Source organism: Ursus arctos, unplaced genomic scaffold (genome assembly GCF_023065955.2).
Source record: "Ursus arctos isolate Adak ecotype North America unplaced genomic scaffold, UrsArc2.0 scaffold_30, whole genome shotgun sequence".
Classification (NCBI taxonomy): Eukaryota; Metazoa; Chordata; class Mammalia; order Carnivora; family Ursidae; genus Ursus; species Ursus arctos.
The window spans coordinates 14,344,114-14,361,889 of NW_026622986.1; the positions used below are offsets into that span (position 1 = coordinate 14,344,114).

At 41.0% G+C, this 17,776-nt stretch overlaps 1 long non-coding RNA gene across 1 annotated transcript; it reads left to right on the forward strand.

The window, feature by feature from the left end:
* Positions 1-765: 765 nt before the first annotated feature.
* On the forward strand, positions 766-12,042 carry LOC130542188 (uncharacterized). Its single transcript, XR_008956550.1, has 2 exons — positions 766-1,092; positions 2,228-12,042. It is a non-coding gene; the product is annotated as an uncharacterized LOC130542188 (long non-coding RNA).
* The last annotated feature ends 5,734 nt before the right edge of the window (positions 12,043-17,776 follow it).

The window sequence follows — 17,776 nt, forward strand, 5'->3', positions numbered from 1 at the left end:
CTCCCGGTGTCTGCGCTCCTGCGTCTTTGAGTCTTTGCTGTTGTCCCGGTGTGTCCCGCGGGGCGGTGTGGAGCTGGAGTGCCCAGCTCCCTTTGTGTGCGTCTACTCGGAGAATACCTCTTCTCCCAGACTAGTTGTGCCTGCAGACATGGCTCAGGCTCTGCAGAGTTAGGAGAACAAGCGAGGGGCGCGGCAATGGCACCTCACCCCATGTTAAAGCCCTGAGTGCCCCAGTAGGTGTGCAGGCCTCAGATTAATTTCACTAGCAAGTTTTCCAAATTTTAGGGAGGTTTGTTGAATTAGGTGCTTTCTTTAATTGCCCCCTACGTCCCCCCCCAAAAAAATTATTTTTGGCCCCGGAACACATTCCAACAGACTCTTTCCTCCTTGCAGTGCTCACTCAGGTGAAGTTGGTTTCTTATAATATCTGTGACGCGCTGTAACCATAAGCCCTCATCTTTGAAACGCCAGAGCTAAGGAATGAAAATAGTGAGTTATATTTGACAAAGCCTCTTTATTTTTGTCATTACTCTGTCTTACAGTGTGGAGATAATTTCTCTCTCCACCAATCGGATCTTTTCTTTTGTAGGAAAGAAGAGATTCACCCCCACCCCCCATCAGCCCTGCTGGGCTTTGTCTGACACTTCTTTTCCAGGGCACTCCTACAGTGCAGCTGCAGAAGGAGGCTCTTCAGCCCAGGAGCCAGAGGCACCAAGCCAGGGCCTTGGTGGTGGGTGGGGGGGGGCGGGGGCAGGGATCCTTCAGGAGTTCTGTGGTCTGCTTTCTCAAAATTAAAGGGTGGTGACTTGCAGAAAAGCAAATATGTATAAACGCTATCTTCATGTTCTGACATTCTCTTCCTTTATACCTTTAGTTCCTACGCTTCTTTATAGACCCAAGCTGGTTTTTCTTTTTGTTTTGTTTTGTGTTTGCAGTGCACGTCTTGGTGTCAACTGTCTCGCTAGATTCCACGCGCCATGCGAGTCATCAGCCACCGTGCCAGCGGAGTTCTCACCATAAGAGCTTGATTCCTGACGATGCTGTCACCAGGAACCACTTCGCTCCTGAACAGTGACGCGGTCTGCAAAGCTGGTGAGTAGATTGCTGGTATCCAACTTAAACTTTAATCTACTTAAAACCTTAAAGTATAATATAATGGGAACAAATAAGTAATGATATTTTAAAATTCTGGTTAAACTCTGAACTTAAAAAAATTGTTTTAATATTATGAAAACCCCGTTCTAAGACCAACCAAATGTGATAAAACTATTCCTGCCCCAATTTTCCCAAGCTTTGGAAAGTAGAAAATGCCAAGAGAAAGATTAGGAGCTTAATCCCTCTCAGAAGAACAAATGGTACAAACATATCAACCATGTTTAGGGATCTAGAGGTCATTTAGTTTTCTAGCCACCAATAAATGTCATACTTCAGTAAATTAATTTTGAAATCTTTTAATCCTAAGATTGTACAGATCATTTTAAGAGTCCTTTTGCTAGATCTCTCAATTCAGAGGATGGTCTTTAAGTAAAATTTCAAGTAAAGGGGTATAATAAGTTACAAAGAGCAAACGTTCTCAGGTAGACAACCTTCCAGGTAGTCTCCACAAGTGGAAGTTAATCTAGTTAGTTACAGAAAGTTAGATAACCAGACTCTTCCTCTTCTGCCTAACCCATGGCTAGGAAGGTCAGTGTTGTAAATTTAAGTTTTAAAAAGAGAGAAATTCCAAAGGATTAAGTCTCCAGGAGTAAGGAGGGTATGTGCTACTTTACTGATAAATGGAGGAATGTACCTTTAAGTTCTTCCTGCATTATATTGCCATGTTCTTGATAGTTAAATTTTAGGTTACCTGTTAGAATTTTCAGGAAACAAGGGAAAGCAGAGATACAAAAAGCCCTTAAAATAGGAATTTAATCTTACCAACTCCGACATCAGTGGTTAAACGCGTTTATTAGCATTTTATAAATTAAGATAATACTTAAGAAAACATGCCAAATCTTAAATAGATAAAGAAGGTATTTACACTGAATGCAAAGGAAATACTCTGTGTGTGTGTGTGTGTGTGTGTGTGTGTGTGTGTAAGGGGTTAGAGGGGAATTACAGTTTGCGACACTGGTCACTTACCCTTAATGTGTTGGAGAATTGCTTCATGTTACCTTAGTTTACCCAAAGCCCCTTGGACCTGTCTTTCTGACTCTGCTTCTGTCCCTGCTCCCCGCACTGAGCACAGCACCGTGTGTTGCGTGTAATGGATATCGGATGAATATTCGTTGACTGGCGTGGAGGCCACCGTGGGGCACGGCACACACTCCAACGCCACCAGCCCCCTTGTGGAAGGGCCGTCTCTCAAGTGAGTAATCTTTACAAGGCTGGACGCCACAGCACGGAGGCCACAGATGGTTTCCACGCAGCCTTTCACCTTTTCTCTAGGTAACAAAAGGTATAGTTCCAGACAGCGGGGCTGGAAGAGGGCGTGTTCGCCTCATCCCTACAACAGAGGTCTTGGTCTCTGGAGTGGCGTGCACATGACTCTTGCCACTGGTGCCCTTGATTCAACAGAAACAAAGAGAATGCAGGAGACAATGTGAAAGCCAGATTCTAAGGTGAACTGAGTGTAATAAACCTGACTCCTGCCCCAATTTTCATAGGTTCTGGAAAATAGAAAGTGTCAGGAAAAAGATCAGGAATTTAATAGACCTAGGAAGAAACAAATATACAGATATATCAACCTTTACTTCCTATGTCTCATGCCCCTTTCTGCCAGACAGTGGGTATGATATATATGTATACAAACATATATATTTTATAATATAATTATATATTATAAAAATAAAATATAAATAAAATGTGTCATGTAATTATTTACATAAATAATATAAAATATATATAATGTAGGCTGATATATAGAATATATGTAATTTTGCTAGAAAACATTTTTAAATGCAACCTCCCATTGCATTTTATTTGAATAAATGAAAACACAGACCAAATGCAGGCAACGTGGACTGTTAAATGCTTTGCAAGCAGTAAGAACTAGAGAAACCAAGAGAAGTAAATGTTGAGAAATGTGTTGTTCGTGGGAAACCTGAAAGTGGAAAATCTCTGGACTTTCCCCCAGGCATCTGCTTTATCCACTAGCATCTCTGGAAATCAAAAATACCAAATTATAGGTGTTTGCTTTTGGAAATGCAGTACAATTAAACATTTTTAAAAGTGCTGATGTTTGCACAATCTCATGAGAAGTGAAAATCTTGGCTTGAGGCTTTGGTTAAGATGGTGTCTGTGCTCGAGTTCCGGGTGCCACACATATGGCCCTGCTCTAAATATACTCTAATGATAGATGAAAGACGGAGAAAATGTAAAAATTAGAAGGTGCTTGAAACAACCAGACATCCCTGAGGATCTGCACTGGACACAAGTGCACAGGGGTGAGAAGGAGCTGGAGAAGCCATCCTGCTGGACTGAGGACCGAGAGCAGGCAGATCCCACAAGGAGGTGGGGTCCTGTTGGGCGGTGGGGACCACAGTGCCCACAGGGAGGGGAGGAAACACGGATCCAGCCTTCTGACCAGGAACTGAGCTAAGCCACACTTTGGTATATGTGGATGCCTCCGCCAGAGCGACACTCCTTGCTCCAGGATGAGGGCCCCACTTGGACCAGGTCAAGGCCTTTGTTAGCCAGAAGGAGGTGTGAGCAAAGAGGCACCAAAGGAGGGGGAGAGAAAGAGAGATTGAGAGAATTGCCACCTAGGATGAGTTGACAAACCCAAAATTCCATAACACATGCACAAACCAAATGTTAACAGACCATCAAAAGCAGCAATTGAAAGATAAATTGACTCCAGGCTAAAATTAACAACTCAGGAAACGACAGACATTGGCGAGGATGCGAAGAAAGGGGAACTCTTACACTGTTGGCGGGAATGCAAGCTGGTACAGCCACTCTGGAAAACGGTATGGATGTTCCTCAAAAAATTAAAAATAGAACGACCTTACAACCCAGCAGTTGAACTACTAGGTACTTATGCAAAGGATTCAAAAATAGTGATCCAAAGGGCACCTGCACCCCAACGTTTACAGCAGCAACGTCCACAGTAGCCAAACTATGGACAAAGCCCAGATGAGGTCCATCGACAGATGAATGGATAAAGAAGATGTGGTGCATATATACACAATGGAATAGTACTCAGCCATCGAAAAGAATGAAATGTTGCCATTTGCAACGACGTGGATGGAACTAGAGGGTATTATCCTGAGTGAAATGAATCAATCAGAGAAAGACAATTGTATGATCTCACTAATATGTGGAATTTAAGACACAAAAGAGGTGAACATAGGGGAAGGGAAGGAAAAATAAAATGAGATGAAATCAGAGAAGGAGCCAAACCACAGGAGACTCTTAATCATAGGAAACAAACTGGGGGTTGCTGGAGGGGAGGCAGGTGAGAGGATGGAGTAACTGGGTGATGGGCAATAAGGAGGGCACGTGATGTAATGAGCACTGGGTGTTATATGCAACTAATGAGTCACTAAACTCTACCTCTGAAGCTAATAATACACTCACTATATGTTAACTAAATTGAATTTAAATAAAAATTTTTTTAAAGGGTGGGGCGCCTGGGTGGCACAGCGGTTAGGCGTCTGCCTTCGGCTCAGGGCGTGATCCCGGCGTTATGGGATCGAGCCCCACATCAGGCTCTTCCGCTATGAGCCTGCTTCTTCCTCTCCCACTCCCCCTGCTTGTGTTCCCTCTCTCGCTGGCTGTCTCTCTCTCTCTGTCGAATAAATAAATAAAATCTTTAAAAAAAATTTTTTTTTAAATATTAATTCACTCCGGACAAAAATAATGAAGCATTCTGAAAAGAGTTTTAAATAAATACCTAGGAAACTTAAAGAAATATATGATAATACTCATAAAAAGAGATAAGAAATTGTGAAATAAAGAACTGGCAGAAATAAAACAAGTGTATATTTAAAAAGAACCAACTAGAAATCCTAGAGACGATCAATGTAGGGATTGACAAAAATGCAATAGAAGAAACGGGCTCAGAAGCGCATCTGGAAAGTAGAATGGAAAGAGATTTTTAAAGACAGGAGTCCTTTGAGGGACAAGGACAATAGGCTAAGGATTCACTCTAATCTAATTAGAATTCCGGAGGAATGAAGGAAATGACAAACAAGCGTAATTAAAGCGATAGAAGGTGGGAATGTTCCAGAATGTCAGAAACACATGAGTCTGTAAATTAAAAGTGCTTCCAAATCATCCAAGCAGGATGAAGGAAAGTAAACCGACCCCTGATACAGAGTTGGGAGCCTGCAGGGTAAGGGTCAACATGGAAACGTTAGTAGTTACCTGCGAAGGGACTGGAAATGAAGGAAAAGGAATAGAATCCAAGAGAGGGCCTAGAAAACATGCCCTTGTTTTTGAGGGACAGACCGCAGGTGAGAGAGCTCAGGCGCACACGGGGGCACGCACGTCCAGCCATTCCTGCTCAGCCTACTTCACACACCCCTGACCCTTGAACAACATAGGTTTGAACTGGGATGGTCCGCTTACATAGGGGTTTTTTACAGTGCGGTACGATAAAGGTAGTTCCCTTAAGATTTTCTCAATACCATTTACTTTAGCATACTTGATTATAAGAATACCTAATGTAATGCATACAACGTACAATATGTGTTAACTGTTTATGTTATCGAAGGCTTCTGGTCATCAGTAGACCATTAGTAGTTAAGTTCTGGGGGAGTCAAAAGTTACACACATATTTTTGACTGTGAGGGGTTGGCGCCCCTAACCCTTGCATGGATCAAGGGTCAACTGTGTTCTAAACACCCTATTTCAGTAAAACCACTTCCTGATTGCTGCCGCTGGCCAGGAAGGCAAGTGGGTGAGTTCTCTCCAGCAATGCCGCTATAACACAGCTGAGTGCAAATGGCGCAGCAGACAGGAACCTCTGTAATCGTAGTGATGTGGCTGGATTAGAGCTGAGATTCCAAAAGTTGATGGACATCAGAGTTTCCTAGGGAGGTTTTGACTGTGTTGTAACTTTGTTAGGATAGAAAACTTTCAGCGCTATCCATGGGCATAATAGTATAGAGAGCTCCCCTGCCCCTCCACCGCTCCCACAGTCATCACAAGCCTGCTTTACGTACCCTCTACCCTCTTTCCTCCTCCCTGGATTATTTTTAAATGGAAGTCAGACATTATTTAATTTCATTCCTAAGTGTTTCCAATGTATACTTAGAAGACAAGGACTGTTGGGGGCCTGGGTGGCTCAGTCGGTTGAGCGTCCGACTCTTGGTTTTAGCTCAGGTCATGATCTCAGATTTGTGAGATTGACCCCCGTGATGGGCTCCACGCTCAGCCCGGAGTCTGCTTGAGATTCTCTCTCTCCCTCTGCCCCTTCCCCTGCTCACACGTGCCTCTGCGTGTGTACTCTCGCTCTCAAATAAATCTTTAAAAAAACAAAGAAAAAAGACAAGCCCTGTCAAAAATGCATATTTTTCTAAATAGCATTATCATAACTTGAAGACAAACAAATCCTCCTCAACTCCACGTTCACATTTCAGAGGACTTTTTAAGCCTACACGTTCCCTCAACCCAATCCTAGACATGGAGTCAGGATCTAGAATCTTCCTGAGTGATTCTGATAGGTCTGATAACCGCTGGCTTAGGTGATCCTGTAGATCCTTTCTGACCTTGAGACTGTGACTTTTCCAAGGTCACACATCTGAAGTCACACCTAAGTGAGACTGTCTCCATTATGTCACAGAACCAGCATGGGAATCGGGAGTCTCTTAACACTAATTATAGGACAGTGAGTGGACCCTTGCAGCTCTCTAGGACTCGGTTTCCTCTGGTGAAAAATAAACATCATGGTGGTGACTACCTGACTGTCCAACGTACAGAGCTGTTACACAGTTCAAATTCAAGTAAGGCGCATGAACGTGCTCGCCAAGAGTCTATGGCTGTGGAGATGTCATTCTAATCTGAACATTGGCATCGCAGGGTTAAAAACGTACATGACAAAACGGGAGTGCAGGCAAGGTTTTTCTAATAGACTTGAAAGTGAGCGAGACAGCACAGAAGTATTGGTGCTTATGGATGTGGAAAAAAGAAAAATTGTAAAATCGTAACTTTTTATGCATATTTTTAATTATTAAAATGCACTATGTTAGAAATTCCGTTTGTTCAGAACATTGCAGTGAGCCTCTAAAGCCTTGGGAGGGTTTTGAGCATTAGAACGCTCTAATGAATATCTGACCGGGTGCTTGTGTTTTGCTATGTATTATTACAATTGTTTTCATCACAACGCAATGTCTGTAACGAATTTGGTACATTACGTACCGTGAATTTTTAAACTATAATTCTGTATGTGGGAGAAAACAAGTGCTCATCTATCCTTCCCAAATTACTAAGCCACCTTTCCAGTTGTTTCCATCTCCAAGACTCAAGTGTGTCTTACTGCCAATCCCCTCCTTTCCCCTCTTTCTCCAGCCTGCCATCCCCCCCCCCACCCCATCACATGCCTTCTCCAAACGCTGGACCAGGGGGCTCCTCGCTCTGATTTCAGGATTGTCCTCACTCCCTCCTTTCTCATTTTGCATGTCCTATGCGTTCCTAACCCTGGCACTTCTCTTTACCCTCAGTACCCTCCTGTGATTTTGCTGCACCGTCCCTCCTATCTCAAACCCACGCGAACCTCCTAACACACTATAAATCATATCATAGCTGCGATCACCCTAATTACACCCTCGCATGCAGTCAGTTCAGCCCGGCTCACTTTGTTAGCATAGTTCCCTACTATTTCACAGGTGAATGCCAAACAAATCTTTCACCTCTCCATCTCACAAACGTGCTTCCGCTTCCCACATCTTTCCTCCACTGGGAATATCCCCTCTTTTAGCCAACAGTTGAAATCCTAACCATCTCCCTAGACATCCGTGCTGTTTGCTGGTTTTGGTTTTCCTGTGCTAAGCACAGAGAATTTCACCTTCCACCCCTGTGATGTTAGGCATGGCCGTGTGACTTGTTTCGATTAATGAAATGGTGCAGAAGCAGTGTGTCACATAAGAGCCAGTGAGTGACCGGCCAGCCCTGTTTTCCCTTGCCACAGTGCCTGGAAAAGTCCCAGTCTCAGAAGCAGCCCAGTCTCAGCCACAACCCTGCAGGGTCACTGGGTCCCACAGCGGGTGTGAAGCACTGGAAAGTGGGGGCTGCTTACTACCAGGGGACAACTTGCCCCACCACGGAAGTGCTCCCCTGCTAACCACAACTGGGGGGGCACTCCAGGACCCCCATGTCACCCCATCCCTCTGTTTGCAGTCACACCCCAGCATGATGGAAGAGCGTGGACTGAGGGTCACATAGACCCAAGTTTGAAAGCCACACTATCATTGGCCATTAGTGGCCAAGTATCTTTCTAAACCCCAATTGTCTTATCTAAGGAATTGGCAGGCTGCTGAGGATCCTGAAAGGTTAAGCGAGCTGCAGTCCTATGAGCTCTGCCCTTAATGAGATCTCTCTCTCTCCCTAGTACTGCAAATGCACAAACCTTAAAGTAATTTCAGAGAATAAGATTTATTTTTCCTACTATTTGTAGGGCACTTACAAGACTACACAGACAAATTTCTCTGTCCAATATTTTCACCAAAGTATCATCTCTCTTTTTTTAACCTTTTTAAAGATTTTTAAGTAATCTCTACATCCAACATGGGGCTCGAACTCACAACCCAGAGATCAAGAGTAGCCTGGTCTACTGACTGAGCCAGCTGGGTGCCCCCAATCTCTTTTAAAGTAAAGCACAGATACATATGTCTTTTTCAGGTAGTTAACAAGGCAAAACATAACTGTCTAATTAATTTGGTTAAATTATTATGTAGTAATATTCTTGTCTTTCTAGAACAGATTTTAGGTGGAATTTTCACAAGAGAAGTCTATTTAAAAACAATTCTCAGAAAAGTAAAAAAAATAAAATAAAAAATTTTTGTTATTCAAATGTCTCCAATTACCCTAGACCTAAGTATCTATTTTGAAATATATGACTATTTTTGATTTCAGGGGTTTTTGTTTGTTTAATACAGATTTGCTTAAGTATTAAGGACAAAATGAATAAATATACCATCATTATAGAGTAACTTACATTGTAGACTAGATGAAAGCAGTTTGTTGTTTAGATACTAAATTCTTTAAAATAATTACATATTAATACGTACTGAGACCGCGATGCTTTCACTAGAGTAGCATAAAGCCTTAATATGGTTAGAAATACACTATTAGCAGAACAGTATTAGGTACTATATAATTTCAATAAGTCATGGTTGCAATTTCCATGAGAAACTTAAGACATCATTAGCATCTTTTAAAACGTTAATCTCAGCAGCGAGTTTTGAGAGAATTTTCTATGATTTTATCCTTTCATTTGGATTGGGATGCCAGAAATTGACCCTTTTGGTTCAATAATAAGATTTTTTTTCAAGGAGGAATTTTTAACTCTTATTTTCCCCACAGTTATTAAATACAGAAGACAAGATTACCATTTGAATTTCAATTTATGAGTATAGTGAAGTGGCAATAGAGTAAAAAATTAAATGTTTAAAGAGCCTGTAGCCAAGAGTATACATAACAAAGTATCCAACAGATGTATGCCCAGTTATGGGTGAGGTAATCCTGTCCTAGCTAAAAACAATTTCTTTAAATATAGAAATTCACAAAGAGATGTCCATTCAAAGACTAATGACAAATGGTATTTTTTTTTTTAGTTTAATAATGTGGTTATTTGTTGCAAGGCAATTATAGGGAGTGGCAAAACAGGGTGAGTTCCATCTTTAAAAAAGCACATTCTAAATACTTCTAGTCTTGTATGATTTTCTACACCATAAATCCACATTTTCACAAGTGACCTTTATTTCCAAGGTCATGTGGTCTATGGATTAATATGAACAAAGGTTAATAATTTAAGCCAGGGATCAGCAAACTACAGCCTGTGGGCCAGATCCAGCCTGCCTTCTGTCAATCAAAATGAGAGGTGACCCATGGCAAAAAGCTCATTTTAAAGCCCTGATATAGACAGTATTCGCTAACAAACAGGGACAAAGTTACAGAAGTAAAAGAAGAGGAGGTGTCCACTTCTCATCAGTTAAGACTTGACTTCACTCTACTTGCCTTGTTGAAAACAGGAAGTTGTGAGATTTCACAGCTTTTCTGGGAGGGCAATGATAATTAGTCCAGAAGAAAGTGTTCTAGTCCAAAATGAGAACTCAGTATTTGGAGATATTTGTAATCAGAGCACCTTCCGACAGATCCAGTAACATGGCTCTACATGAAATCACCTGACATATTTGGCGCATTTTATAAACAAGGTGTTGGAGTCCAGAATCAACCCCAGACTAGGTCCCTGAGGAGACAGCTGTAGGGACAAAAGCGGAATTATTGTTTTAGTTTTCAACTGCATTTACTTAGCTATGTATCAGTTCCATGTGTTTTTGGGGAAAGCACAATGATGAATTAATGAGCGTCCTCAGCTGGTCCTGGGAGAAGGGCACAGAGCACAGACCAGGAATTTCGCCACATAAAAGCGAAAGCCCGGACCACGCTTTCCTGGGCATTCTGGCTTCAGGTAAGAAATTCAGGTGAGAAGTACAACAGTATTAGGAATCCTGGTTGGTACCCTCTGTTTCCCTGCCCCTTCCTTGCCGGGAACCCAGCCGACTACTGTGCTTGGTAATACTCTCTCCTCTGAATGCACATATGCTTGCTCCGTCATTGATGTTTCTCTTCGTATGGGACCCTTCTAATCTTTGTAACTTTTATGTTTAAGTCACCTAAGTGTACCAGCTCAGTTAATGCAACACAAACACACCAGTTTATAGAATAAAACAAAACAATGGAATATTCCTAACACCCCAGTGGCCCCACTTAGGTCTCTTCTCAATGAGTCCCCTTCATTCCTTGTCAAAGTTAAACACTATTTCCTCATATCCCAGGTTAATTTGTCTTGTTTTTGAACCGTATAAATCAAAGTCCGGGCGGGGGGGTGGTCAGGATCCTTCAGCTTAGCTGTGTGTGGTGGCTTTTTCATCGCAACTGCTGGACACCATCCCATCCTATGATCGTGAGGTAATTTCTGCGGCTAGGAAGCCTGTGGATGATTGCCGACTTCTGACTGTGGGGAACAGCGCTGCCCTGGATAGTTTTGTGGGCGTCTTTACGCACACCGTGAGTAAGCATGCTGGTGGGGTGTGTGCCTTGGAGCGGCTTGCTGGGTCGTTGGGACACGAGCGGACGTGTTCAGCGCCACCAGCCCGGGGTCAGGACTGCCCTTGGTTCTGTCTGGAGCCATTCTGGTGTCCAAGTAGTGATGTTTTATTATTTTAATTCTTGTTTTTGTGAGAATGACCGTCTCGTCACATATTTACGGACCGTGTGGATGTCCTATTTTGTGAAGTGCCTCTTGAAGTCTTTTGCTTTTTTTCCTGCTCGGTCATCTGTCTTTTCTTGATCGGTTTGTGGCAACTAGTGACACGTCCGGGGTGTAAACTTCCTATCTGGTGCGTGACCGCTCTGCGACTCACCTCTGTACTCTCTCAATAGCATCCTGTATTCTTCACTTTCGAGTAGTTTCCAGCTTGAATGTAGTCTGCTGTATGCCCCTTCCTTCCAGGGTAAGCGCTCTTTTATGTCTCATCCGGGAAATTGTCTCTATCCTGTTGCCGCAGAGGTTTCCTCTTCTATCATCTTCTCTCAATGTTTTGCCCTTCGCATTAGATAAATGGTAGGCTTGGCATTAATTGTCATGTACTGTTCAGGGTAGGAGTTATGTTTTATATTTTTCCATGCTGATTATCCAGTTTTTCTGAGCGTCACTATTAAAAAGTTCCTGCCACTGCTCCGAAGCGGAGCCAGCTTTGCCATAAACCTTGTGTCCACATGTGTGTGAGTCTGTCTCTAAACTAATTATTCTGTTTCTTTGGTCTGCTTGTCTATTGCTGCACAAGAAAATGCCCTAATTACCAAAATGTTGTAATAAATGTTTGATAGCTGGTAGACTAAGCCCTTGTACTGTGTTCTTTTTATTTAAAGGTCATCTTGGCTTTTCTTGATCCTTTCGCTTTCCATGTAAATTTTACAATCAGATTGTCTGTTACCACAAAAAATTGCAGGGATTTTTATTGGCATGGCATTGGATTTATAGATCAATTTGGAGAGAATTGATATATTTATAATAAAAGCATTTCTAATCCATGCACATGGTATATCCCCCCACCACCATCTTTAACTTTTCTTAATAATGTCATATAGGTTTCTCTATGTAGCCCTTGTGAATCTTCTTTTTAGATTTAATCTTAAATATTTGATTTTTTATGCTATTGTAAATAGTATATGTTTTACTATTTCATTTTCCAGCCATTTATTGCTAGTGCATAGATACGATTTTAAAATAGTGACTTGTGTTTATTTTTTCCATTTTTATTTTTATTTTTTTTATAGATTTTATTTATTTATTTGACAGAGACAGCCAGCGAGAGAGGGAACACAAGCAGGGGGAGTGGGAGAGGAAGAAGCAGACACCCCACTGAGCAGGGAGCCCGATGCAGGGCTCGATTCCAGAATGCTGGGACCACGCCCTGAGCTGAAGGCAGACGCTTAATGACTGAGCCACCCAGGCCCCCAGTGACTTGTGTTTAACAACATTGCTAAACTCACTTATTCATGCTAATAACTTTTGTTTTCTACGTACACAGTCATTTCAACTGCATATAATGGCAGGTTTATTTCCTTTTTTCTGACCCTTATATCTTTATTGAATTGGCTGTGATGAATAAAGGTGGTGATATCCAAACCTTGTTTACTTCCTTATCTGGGACCGAAAGGTTTCAACATTTCACTATTAAATGTTTTTTTTTAATACCTTTGTCAAAATAGTGATGTTCGACTCTATTCCTACTTTTTAAAAAAATACCCTTCACCATAACAAAGGAGTACCACTCCATTCCTGGTTGCTAAGAGCTTTTTTTTTTTTTTAATCATAAATGGGTTTAAGTTCTTTCAAATGCTTTTTCTTCATTAATTCTATGATCATATAATTTTCTTCTTTTTAAAAATATTATTACTATTCTACCCCCAGGAATGAGCCCCAAATTTTGAGATGTGTTACCCTTTTTATACATTCCTATATTTGATTTGATAATATTTTATGTATAAATCTTGCATCCATATGCATGAGGAAGATTGGCCTATCATTTTTGTCTCTTATACTGTCTTGTTAGATTCTGAGGTCAAAGCTATGCCAGTCTCATAAAAATTATTGGGGAGTGTTTCCCTTTTTCTATTCTCTGATTTTCCCAACCCCCCCCCCCCAATCTGATAGAATTTCTAGGGCCGAGAGTTTCATTTTGGGTGTGAGTGGTAAGAGTGGGGGAGTTTTAAGTGTAGAAGTTCTCTAAGTGTTATAGAGCATTCAAATTTTCCATTTCTTCTTGTGTCAGCATTGGCAAGCTTCCTTTTTCTGAAATTACATTCAGTTCATCTAAATTTTCAAATTTATTTGCATGATGTGCTCATGAAGTGAGAGATATGTATGAGACCTGTAGTGATGTCTCTCACTTCATGATTGACATTGATTATTTGTGCCTTGAGGTCTTTCAGTTTCATTAATCTTTTCAAAGGACCAAGTCTTGGTTTTACTGATCTGGGTGGACCATGTGAAAGCCATGGAATTATGGGAAAGGCAGGTGTCTGGTTGAGCACTGTGAGAATGGAAAGTGGGCTCTTCTATACTACTGCAGGAAGTCCAACAGCTTTTTCTAGTAACAGCTCTGTTGAGATATAATTCATATACCATAAAATTCATCCTTCAAGGTGTGCAGCCAGTGGATTTTAGTATATTCCGAGTTGGGTAACCATCACCCTATCAATTTCAGAACATCTTCTTCACCCCGAGGACAAACTCTATACCCATTAGGTGTCACTCTTCATTTTGTCCCAAACTCTGCAACCCTATTAACCAGTCATCTTTCTGTTTCTACTTTTATGCCCGTTCTGGACATTTTATATAAAAAGAATCATACCATATGTGGTCTTTTGTGACAGCTTTTTGCACTTTATATAATATTTTCAAGGTTTATCTACGTTGTGGAACAGCTTTTTTTCTAAATGATAAAAATTAGCACACAAGTTCTATATGATCAAAATATAACTATGACTGTTGCACAATATAGACTTATTTATCACTACCTTATATGCTTAATAGAGTGCAGATTAAAATGAATTTTATAGATTAAAACATTCTCATCTTAGTTCATTTGGCTGACAGGAAAAAAAATCAAGGATAATGTTGTACAATTAATATTTCAAAATATACTCTCAGCCAATGAAAAAGTTATTCCTAAATTATTAAATATAATTTTTAAAATCAGATAACATTTTTGTTGGACATAATTATTAAATTGAAAAGTTTTAGTTAAAAGTAGAATGTAACATATCTTGCTTTTCCTTGTTTTCATATCTTGCTTTTCTATACAAATTAAAAATGTAAAACTTCACAGCTAATTTAAGAAGCTTTAATTTGGAAACATTTATGTTTGAGTTTTATTGAGACGCCAGGATTCTATTCAAGTCTGGAAGGAAACATTTACAAAACATACATCTGGGAGGGGAGAAAAAAGGATTAAATGGATATGTGTGGTTCATTGTATGTTAATTATACCTCAATAAAGTTAGAGAAAAAGATTCTACTTATCTGCAGCCCAAATCATGTTATATATATAGCAAATGTCGTGTCCTTGGTCAGAGTGGTTTCCTGTTGTGGTTTTCACTTCTTGAGGTGGCTGAATTCAGGAAAAATCTGGCTACTTTTTTCTTTCTGATCCTTTTTAAGACATTTAATTTTGGCAATTTTGCTTCTTTTTTTAAAAAAAGGGCATGTACAGCATAAACATTTTAGAAGTAAATCAGAATAATCAACACTGGGAATAAAACCATGCATTTCAATTGTGTAAAATCTTTCTTCGTGTCTAAAAATAAACTATAATTCTTTTAAGTTTAAATACAACTTTAAAAAAAGTATTTCCTGGTTAAAAAAAAAATCCCTCAGGAATGCACATATAACAATGACTTATAAAATTTTTTCAGACCCAGATTAATTTTTAATGTTAGATTACCAAATTATCAAAATGTATGAATATAATATTATTGGCTTTACAAGAAAGAAACCTGTACAGTGTGCCCAAATTCAAGTGCCACCACTGGAGTGTTAAACGTCACGTGATCTGAAGAGGTGATGGATCAAGGGGACAGAGGTGGTTCCTGCTTTGCCTTGCATTCCAGAGCTGGGACTGAATACTCGAAGGATGTCTCTTAAACACGCCACAATTCTGATTCTACTGCTGGTTTACTTCTGTGTTTTGTGTGCTTCATCTGAAAAATGCAGGATGATAATGCTAGACATGGTTAAAAGGATCGATGATAATAGGTCTGTCAATGTTAAACATCCCAGGTATAGGCATGATAAATTCAGGAATTTGTGGTAATAGCGCCTTTTATCTATGGATTAACTATGCTCTTATGTGGGAGACTGCTATCCAGCTGTATGGTAGAGAGATTAGCTTAGAGTCAGACCCACCCAGATGTGAGTCCTGATTCTTCAACTGGATAAGCTTTATGACCTTGATCAAGTTGGTTGCCATTTAAGTGTTGCATTTATGAATTTGTGATAAGTGGAATATTATCCACTGTTCGGAGACAATCCTTCATGGCTCTCTGGCTTTCTGCATGTTTTGTGGGCGGTGGCACTGACAGCTTTTGTTAGGACCACCTTTCCCAGGATGGTGATAGAGGAAACAGCCTTGGGAGACAGGAGTGTCCTCCTCTATCTTATCTGTAAGGGGCGGATTTTTTTCACTGGCCTGTGCAATAAAGATAATATCTCCTGGGGGGCAAAGAGTAGGTTATAAAAGATTGAGAGTTCCTAGGCTTGGAGCTGGTCAGCTGTGGCACAGACCTACTGCATTTGCAGCATCTCCCAAGATCCCACAGCACCCCGGGGGCCTGGGAGAACAGGGGGTGGAGGTGGACGTGAAACTCACGTCCTGCTTTGCAGGGAGCAACAAGCCCTCTGTCTCTGAGCCAAGAGGCTTGTGTCTTCTGCCGGCATCTTTGGGCACTGTGCCAGGCTAACCTGTTACTTGCAAGAAGGGTGAGCCCTCACATGCTTCCGGTCGCCCACTTGCTGTCGGTGTTATTATCATGAGGACTAGAAGAGGTGCTAGATCGCCTTGGCAAATGCTAGTCCCTCAAAAGTATGTGTTCTTCCTGACATCTAAAAATTGTAAGTATTTGTCAACCAATCACTACTTTTTTTTTGGTCAGTTGGTACTTGTAATTATATCTAAATAACACATTCTGAAGCTGTCTACAGGACAAACAGCCAGATGAAAAGTAAATGCAGTTTTTTGCATTTTTCTCTTTTCAAGTCAACTATTTAGATACTTCCAAATGATAGACTAAAACTTACACGTCTGTGTAGGTCGCCCCAGTCTCTGGCATCGGTTTGTATTTAAAATCTTATCCATCAAAAGCACACTTTGTACAGGATAGCAAATGTTTTTAAGAAAAAAGATGATACCAAAGAATGTCCATTGCTCATAATTCTGTTTTACTGTGTTTTTTTTAAAAGATTTATTTATTTGAGAGAGAGAGACAGAGTGTGTTCGCATGAGTAGGGGGGAGGGGCAGACGGAGAGGGAGAGAAAATCTCAAGCAGAATGTACACTGAGCGTGGAGCCTGACACAGGGCTCGATCTCATGACCCTGAGATCAGGACCTGAGCTGAACACCAAGAGTAAGATGCTTACCCGACGGAGCCACCCAGGTGCCCCTTATGGTGTTTTCATACTGTAGTTTGCAGGAAATAGAACACCCAACTATGACCGGATTATGAAAAGAAAACAAGAGATAGAAACGGGCTTCTCAGGCTCACCGAGTTACGGAGCTAGGACACGGTAGTAGTGATGATGCATTATTTTTCAATAACAAATTCTGCCGAGACACACTAATACTGTTGTTTTCTCTTGTGTTTCCAGTTCCTATTTGAAAAAAGGGCAGAATCCCCTTAACTTTTATATTCTCTCCCTCACTTACTGGATGTCTGCCAATATCGCATACTGATGATGTGTGGTAACGTTACTACCCCTACGAGAGTTTACAGTGTTTAAACATTCTTACCAGAGCTTTTTATAAAAATTTCACAGGGAAATTATGAAATATGAAACCACGTGGAATAGCACTTCTTCTTTGTCAAAACATCTTCTAGTAACTTCTGTTTAAGGAAAGCCTCCAAACCAACTTCTCCTTACTGTTTAGTTTCACTGAAAAATGGTTCTAGAGTGTGTTTCTGGAGATTTTCTTGCAAGCCCTGCTCCCAGAAGATGTGTCCTCAGATGTGATTTTCAGTTTGTTGGCAAAGACTTGAGTTCGGTTCAGTTTGTGACAAATTGCCCCAACGAAACTCGCTGCCCCATCCCTGTTTATGCTTAACGATGGTTATGGTTTCTTGCTGGGGAATAAACAACAGGAACTCAAAATGTAAGGCATATTTGTTGGCTAGGAAGAGCGGATGCCGATGCTGTCTGGCCATAACAGATGAGAAGTGCCTGATGGAGGCAGGCAGCGATGACTTCCACACCTGCCCTGAGTTGAGATCCTGTATGAACGTTGCTTACTTTGCAAATAAGTCAGGACAGGTCATCCTGCTGTTGCCACTTCCCATGGCTTGACGTGG